Source organism: Lactuca virosa, chromosome 8 (genome assembly GCF_052849685.1).
Source record: "Lactuca virosa cultivar CGN04683 chromosome 8, Lactuca_virosa_CGN04683_v6, whole genome shotgun sequence".
Lineage (NCBI taxonomy): Eukaryota > Viridiplantae > Streptophyta > Magnoliopsida > Asterales > Asteraceae > Lactuca > Lactuca virosa.
This window is the reverse complement of record NC_136433.1, coordinates 140,593,232-140,602,124: the sequence shown is the minus strand read 5'-3', so window position 1 is coordinate 140,602,124 and position 8,893 is coordinate 140,593,232.

Below are 8,893 nucleotides of genomic sequence, written 5' to 3'. Positions count from 1 at the left end.
CATTCTATTGAGAACTCGTAGAACTCATATGCATAATTACTCAACAGGATTGGCACAGAAAAAGAATTTTGTCAACATGATAGGTTACAAACCTCAAGTCGTGTGCTAGTGATCATTGATTAGGTTTATTCTTGATTTATTCTTGAAGCTTTTCAAGATCATTTATACTCCCACTGACCTCTTGACATATATGATTCTCTTGTCAAGAAACATTCCTTGAAAAAACAAATATTCAAGAGTTAGTGCGAAATTCTATCAAGATTAACACTTAATTTAACTTGTTCTTGTTGGTCTTTGTCTTCTTCAAGGCATCACAACTTACAGATCCCAAATGTGTATGAATAAGAAAACTTTCTCTATTCCACAATTGATAAGTGTTACAAACCTACTTAAGATGTGTCACTCAATGTCACAATCTTAATTTTAATATTCGATATTGGAACGAAGTATGATTTATCTTAACGACTTAACCACTATAGCAATTCCTGATTCCTTTTCTTAGCCAAACTAGTGCACTAAGGTATCCTTAGAGGATGGATTGTAATATGGTTCTTTACAATTAAAACGATCATAAAACCTGATACAAAAGTACTCTCCCTTCTTCTTAGATTGGAGAAACTTCTTATCTTTCTGCCTAATTGATTCTTCTCATTCGTTCTGCCATTCATTGAAACTTTTCAATGGTTCAGAATCATGCTTAATCCTGTAAGCATAACCACATTCACTAATCCTTTAGTAAATACGACGAATAATCTAATTGTTGTTTATGACGGACTTAACTGGTGCACATCATCGTGAACCCGTTCTCCTAGTTCTTCACTTGACTCTTTGTCAAGGAACTAGTCTTAAAATTTCTAAGTATCAAGATTTCCATACATCACATGATTCAAATCATATGATTCCAAGATTCTGTCCAATTGAAACTTGGGCGATGGGAATCTTTCCTTACTAAGAAAATTTCCATAAATAATATAACTAAGAATCACATCCATTTATTATAGAAATACGCAAACATCAATTTTCCACAACGATTTCATTGCAAGGATATAAATAAATAAGTCAAACCAAAAATTTATTTTATTCATAAAGCAGCGGAAAAACACGTCCTTACAATGCAAAATCAACTGAAAAACTATGTAATCAAATATTCCCAACAAATCTATCATAACTTTCTAAGCTCAAAATCTGATCTTCGAATCCATGCGATCGTAATCCATTTCTTCGTGATCAGACTCATCTTGCTCTTCCATCAAGCTTTCTCTCTTTTCTCTGATCCTGCAAAACATTCAAATGTAATCTTATCACATTATGTATTAAGAATCAATGAATAGGAACTTAATGGAGTTAGGTAGTGGATTTTACCTGAAGCAGAGCCATACTTCTTGACTCTCCCATCTCTTAGATTCTTCAGGTCCTCTGGACAGCTTCGTATCCAACGCCCCTTCTCTTGGCAGCAGAAATAGGTGGGTTCTTCTGGAGTGTCCACGGAAGCATGGTTGGTTGAGTTACCAGACAAATATGCTCCACTACTTTGCCAAATCATTTCTGATTCAGCAGCAATGAGCATGTAATTTAGGTCAATGAGGGTCGCGTTAAGATCCATCATATAATACTCTCTTTTGAACTTATTATATGATTCAGGGAGTGACTTAAGAACCCAGTCTATAGCCAACTCCTTCGGGAAAGTCGCACCCAACATTATCAGCCTAACGATGTGTGATTTCATCCCTAGGACGTGAGCACACACGGGTTTTCCATCTTCATGTTTCATTGCCAATAGGGCTTTAGTGATTTTGAACCTTTCAATTCTTCGGTCTTGTGGGTTTGGGATAACAATGGGAGGAGGTGGAGGAAGTGAAACCAAGCTAGTCCATAATGCAAGGATCGATCTTTCACATTCATTGTGTAACAGACTTTCACTTTGAGCAGGAAAACCTTTTCCTTGGGATTCGGGAAGACCATGGTTAGATTCAGACATCTACAAAACGTGAGAAAAATCAAGTTAGTTGATTGAGTCCTTAATAAATCACCCAAATGAGATATTAAGGCTAGGACCCAACACAATACTCTACAACTTGGGAGAGGGATGTCGTAACCCAAATTGCAGAACATTTGAAGGTAAGTGAATGACGATTCACTACTTTTCCACCATGAAAAACGAAAAAGAGATTAGGTTTTAAATGTATTGAAAAAACTCCTAGATCCTTTGAGATTCATTGAACTCTTCAATGGCATGTTTAAATCTCAATATGCCCCTCGATTTGTGACTGGGATGCCGAGGATCACAAAACAGGGTGTGAATAACCATGCAAATATACATGGTGCCCCCAATGTTACAGTCACCTATTCGATGTGTCGGTTAACCACACACGCTCCACCGAACTATGACAAACATTGAGTCAACCTTTGAAACCTTTTCTTAGAACCATTTAGTGTGCCGATTAACCACACACGCTCCACTAACGTCTTCGCAAGGGTACAAAGTGTAATTCCATGGAATTGCATCAAATTCACTTTTGCCTAAAGTAACTAAGATTGGGAATTTTGTAAAACATTCAGTCACTTTATACTTCATTATACTTTTAATGGAAAGGGTTTGCCCTATCCTACCCGTTCGGCTAACGACCCTCCACCAATCAAGGAAGCGGTGGGTGAGAGTGGACACCCATTAAACGACCATTTTATAGGCCATAACCTTATACCCCCTTATAGACCGGCTTCGTGAATGAGGCCTACTAACGGTAAGACTAGTAGTTTAAGTTGTACATATATAATATTAGACTTTTAATGTTATATATAGTATAAGGGTGTATTTTACACTTTTAAAATACTAGGTGGGTTAGTTTAATAAATTATACCTTTTAATTTAATTAAACATAAACCGTGTCATTCTGGATTTATTAACTCTCTTTTAATTATACTTTTAATTAACTTAATAAAACCTTAAGGGTGTAATTTGAACTTTTTCAAAACTAGGGTTTTAGAATTTAAAATTTCAAAAATTAAACTTATAATAAAAAAATTTAAATTCCAAAACTTGAGGGCAAGTTTTGAAACATTTCAAAAATTAGGGTTCAGAATTTAAATATTTCAAAGTTAAACTTTTAATAAAAAATTTAAATTCCAAAATTTGAAGACAAATTTTGAAACCTTTCAAAATATTAGGGTTTAACTATTTAAATTTCAAAACTAAAACTTTTAAAGTTCAAATTTAAACTATAAAACCTAAGGGGTGTAAATTGAAACTTTTCAAACTTACTAGGTCAAATATTTGACTAATAATAATCCTATATTATCCATATTTAACCAAATCCATCAATTTTGATGAGGATAATCATTCCAAACTTAAAATTCGGATTTTGGCAAGAAAAACGAGTTTTGGCAATTATCCTCAACAAAATCTGGCAGAAAATTTGAAAATCCCGGCACCAGAGCCCTGGACTCGTCGAGTCCACAATGGAACTCGTCGACTAGGACCTACTCGTCGAGTCCATTCATGGACTCGGCGAGTCTGCCAGTCAGAACCCAAAAAATTTCGATTTTTCAAGCAATAAACGATCAAATATGCATCAATTCATCAACAAACAACCCTAGGCTCTGATACCACTGATGGGTTATGAGCACTACAACATTCCTATGGTGTACATGCAAACCATAAAGCTTTGGATCTAGTTTGTCTAATGAACATGCAATAATCATCCAAAGCCATAAACCCTAGATCTATCATGCTATGAACTGAATTAAGGGTTTAGAAATTACCTTTGATTGTTATGTAGGAATAACAATCTATTCCTTTCTTGTAATTGGCTTTAGAAAGCTTAGTGTCACAAATGCCACACCTCTAATGGCTCACAAACACCAAGAGCAAGAGGATGAAGAAAGAGAAGAGGAGAGGCGCCCAAAAAACGTCTAGAAACCCTAAGGAAACTCTTCACCACGTTTTTTAGGCTTAGGGTTCCTTATTTATAGTTAGGCTATTAAGGTTTTGAACTAGGAAACCCTAATTTGACTGCTTAAGCTCTAAGTAGCCCATGGACTCCCTCCTTAGAGGCCTTGGACGATTTCTAATGGGTTTCCCCCATAGAATTCGTCCACTCCTCTAATATGGAGTCCATTAGCCCAATATTCAACTATCACACAATTGATAGTTCTAGTCCCCTAAGTTTAACTAATCTCTATTAGCCACAAAATTAATTCTTAATTAATTATTAACCAATATTAATTAAACAATATGATTTCTCCTTTAATACATTATTCTCATAATATATTAATAAATCATAATTAATCCTCTCTCTCCATAATTCATCCTATCAAGTTGCTTTGGTGAAGGCAACCCAAAAGGACCATGCACCATCAGGTCAAGTACATACTAAAATAGTTATGGACTTAGACACTAATCCAACAAAGCCTTCTATATTTGATAGCGCCAAGTGCCTGGCGCAGACTCTTATAGATCACAGGGTTGATCTTGATGTAGAAACATCCGCTCCCGAACCACCGAAGGCAAGTGGTGGGAAGAAGAAGTTTTGAAACAAACGAAAGGGGCAGTCTTCGCAGGAGCCCTCCAAGAAATAACAAACAGTGGCAGTCCACTCTCCTACTACTCCCGCTGCTGTTCCAACCACCCACGCACCCGCCAGTAGGTATGCGGGTACTCTTCCAAAGTGCAACAAGTGCAACTTTCATCATCACGGACCCTGCCGCGATTTGCAATGCAACAACTGTGGCAAGAAGGGTCACACGACTCGATTCTGCAAGGCACCAGTCCAACCAACCAACCAGGCTCCTGGAGCGGGTGCTAGTCAAGCCTTCTATGGTTGTGGAGAGGTTGGGCACTTCAGGAGAAATTGCCCCAAGGCAACAACAGCTGGCAACACGGGGAGAGTTCTAGCGATGGGCCAGGAGGAGGCAGTCGCTGATCCCACCGTTGTTACGGGTACGTTCCTCCTCGACAAGTCTTATGCATGCATTCTTTTCGATTCTGGTGCGGAGAGAAGTTTTGTTAGTCATGAATTTAAACATCTACTCAAATGTAAATCCCAACCTCTAACCGAAACATTCACCGTTGAGATGGCTAACGAAAAGAAAGAGAGCACTAACGACATATTCATCGGCTGTACCCTTACCCTAAACGATCATTCTTTCCCCATTGATCTTATGCCAGTTTCTATAAAAAGCTTCGATGTCATCATTGGTATGGATTGGTTGAGCCCCAATCGTGCCGATATCCTTTGTTACGAAAAATCCATTCGTTTCAACCTGCCCTCGGGCGAAGCTCTCATAAGTTACGGCGATAAACTCAGCTCGAACCTTCGTATCATTTCCTGCATTCGGGCTCAGATATATCTGCGAAAGAAGTGCCATGCATTCCTAGCCCATGTTGTCGACGAAAAGCAAAAAGTTAAAGACCTCGAGAGCATCCCCGAAGTCTGCAACTTTCCTGATGTCTTCCCCGAAGATCTTCCAGGAATCCCTCCCGAGCGCCAAGTCGAGTTCCGTATCGACTTAATCCCCGGAGCTACTCCTGTAGCTAAATACCCCTACCGCCTAGCGTCTGCGGAAATGCAAGAGTTATCCAGCCAGCTCAATGAGATGCTCAGCAAAGGAGTCATAAGACCAAGTTCCTCACCCTGGGGAGCCCCGATCTTATTCGTGAAAAAGAAAGATGGATCCTTTCGGATGTACATTGATTATCGAGAACTGAACAAGCTTACCATCAAGAACCGTTATCCCTTACCCAAAATCGACGACCTCTTCGATCAACTTCAGGGAGCCAGTTACTTCTCGAAAATAGATCTAAGGTCAGGGTATCATCAGTTGCGAGTTCATGAGAATGATGTTCCCAAGACAGCATTCCGAACTCGTTATGGACACTACGAGTTTGTAGTGATGCCCTTTGGCCTAACTAACGCACCGGTTGTATTCATGGATCTGATGAATCGGGTGTGCCGCCCTTTCCTAGACAAGTTTGTGATCGTGTTCATTGATGATATACTTGTCTACTCTCAGAGTGAGGAAGATCATAGACAGCACCTGAGACAAGTGTTAGAAACACTACGGGCGGAGAAGCTCTATGCAAAGTTTTCAAAGTGCGAATTCTGGATCCGAAAAGTAACTTTCCTCGGTCACGTGGTTAGCGAGGAAGGCATACATGTGGACCCTTCCAAAATCAAAGCGATTGAGAATTGGTCAGCACCGAAGACGCCCACTGAAATCCGTCAATTCTTGGGTCTCGCTGGCTACTATCGTAGGTTTATCCTGAATTTCTCCAAAATTGCTAAGCCTGTAACCACCCTGACACAGAAAGGTGTAACCTTTATTTGGGGAGAAAAGCAAGACATTGCATTTCAAACGTTGAAGCAGGCCCTATGCAGCGCACCTATCTTGTCTCTGCCCGAAGGGACGGAGGACTTCGTTGTCTACTGTGATGCATCCAATCAGGGCCTAGGCTGTGTGCTCATGTAGCGAGGAAAGGTTATTGCCTATGCCTCGAGACAGCTGAAAACGCATGAGGTCAATTACACCACTCACGATCTAGAGTTGGGAGCAGTGGTCTTTGCGTTAAAGATTTGGAGACATTACCTCTACGGAACCAAGTGCACTGTCTTCACCGATCATAAGAGCCTACAACATATCTTCGATCAGAAACAGTTGAACATGAGGCAACGACGATGGGTAGAGCTACTCAGTGATTATAAGTGCGAAATACGCTATCATCCCGGCAAGGCCAATGTGGTAGCGGATGCCCTTAGCCGGAAAGAGTATTTAGGTCGTAGGGTGAAGGCGCTGACAATGACCATCCATTCCCATTTATCCGCTCAAATCAGAGAGGCTCAGCTGGAAGCCTTAAAACCAGAGAACAGATCGGATGAAGCCTTGAGAGGAATGGAAAAGAACTTAAAGGTCAAGGGAGACGGAGTTTACTATTTCATGAACCGGATCTGGACCGCGAAGTACGGCGGTTACAGGGAGGTTGTCATGAACGAAGCTCACAAGACTAGATACTCCGTTCACCCAGGTTCAGATAAGATGTATCTGGATCTCAAACAACTCTATTGGTGGCCAAACATGAAAGCAGAGATCGCTACCTTCGTGGGCAAGTGCCTGACTTGCGCCAATGTGAAGGTAGAATATCAAAAGCCCTCAGGTCTACTCCAACAGCCAGAAATACCTGAGTGGAAGTGGGAAAGGATTACAATGGATTTCATCACTAAGTTGCCCAAGTCTCCGAGTGGGCACGACGCCATCTGGGTAATTGTCGATCAACTAACTAAATCCGCCCACTTCCTGCCAATCAAAGAAAACTTCAAGATGGAGAGACTGGCACGAATATACATCCGAGATATAGTCCGCCTGCATGGTGTACCTGTGTCCATTATCTCCGATCGAGATAGCAGGTTTACCTCGAGATTTTGGCAGTCACTGCAGAAGGCTCTTGGAACTAAGCTGGATATGAGCACAGCTTACCATCCACAGACAGATGGACAGAGTGAGAGAACCATTCAAACATTGGAAGATATGTTGAGAGCTTGCGTCATCGACTTCGGCATGTCATGGGACACTCATCTACCCTTGGTCGAATTTCCCTACAACAACATCTACCATACCAGCATCAAGGCTGCGCCGTTCGAAGCCCTCTATGGCCGTAAGTGCAGATCCCCTCTGTGCTGGGCTGAGGTGGGTGACACGCAGCTAGTTAAGGGTCAAGCCCCCATAGCACTCTCATAGGCCCAGAAATCATCCGAGAGACTACTGAAAAGATCGTACAAATCCGGGAACAACTAAAAGCTTCAAGAGATAGACAAAAGAGCTACGCCGATAAAAGACGAAAACCCTTGGAGTTCCAGGTTGGTGACCGTGTCCTTTTGAAGGTCTCACCCTGGAAAGGCATGATACTCTTCGGAAAGCGTGGAAAGCTGAATCCGAGGTACATTGGACCCTTCGAGATCCTCGCTAGGATCGGTCCTGTAGCATACAAACTTCGTCTACCCCGAGAACTTAGCAACGTACATCCTGTCTTCCACGTGTCGAACCTAAAGAAGTGTCTATCCGATGAGACACTCGTGATACCTCTCGATGAGATTGAGCTAGACGACAGTTTACACTTCGTGGAAGAACCCATAGAAATCATGGACCGGGAAGTCAAACGAACGAACCAAAGCCGTATCCCGATAGTGAAGGTTCGCTGGAATGCCAAGCGAGGACCTGAATTCACTTGGGAACGCGAGGATTCAATGAAACAGAAGTACCCTCATCTATTTCCGAGTCCCTGATTTGTATTTTGTGTCTGAATTTCGGGACGAAATTCCCTCTAACGGGGGGATGATGTGACAACCTGAACTTTTTTTTCCGTTTCCGTTATCCTAATTCCGTTAATAAAATTTGAATTTTATAAAGTTTCCGTAAAAACTTCATGGGTTAGAAAATCATCTAGTTTTATATAATTAAATTTATATAAGCGATCCGGAACCAAATCACGCGAAAACCCGAAGTCCTTGAAAAACAAATCAGTTTTTGGCCTAAGTGAGTGTATGGCCGCACACCTGTGTACGGCCGCACACCCGTGTACGGCCGCACACCCGTTCACGGCTGGTGCCAGGTGGACCCCACCACCGACCATACCCCCAACCTATAAATACAGGACCCCCACCTTCATTTGAACACTCTTGGCCGAAAACACTCTCATTCTCTCTCTAGAACTTCTGACCGTACACACTAAAAACACCTCTTTTCTTCCGAAAAACATCGAAAATCGTCATTTGGAATCGATAGGGAGCATCTGGAACACATTTTCTTCGAAATCAAACACCCTTGTTCTTGAGTGTACGGCCGTACACCCTTCAAATCTGCAAAGGGCCGTACACCCCTCAAAGAAGAGTTCACGGCCCTACAC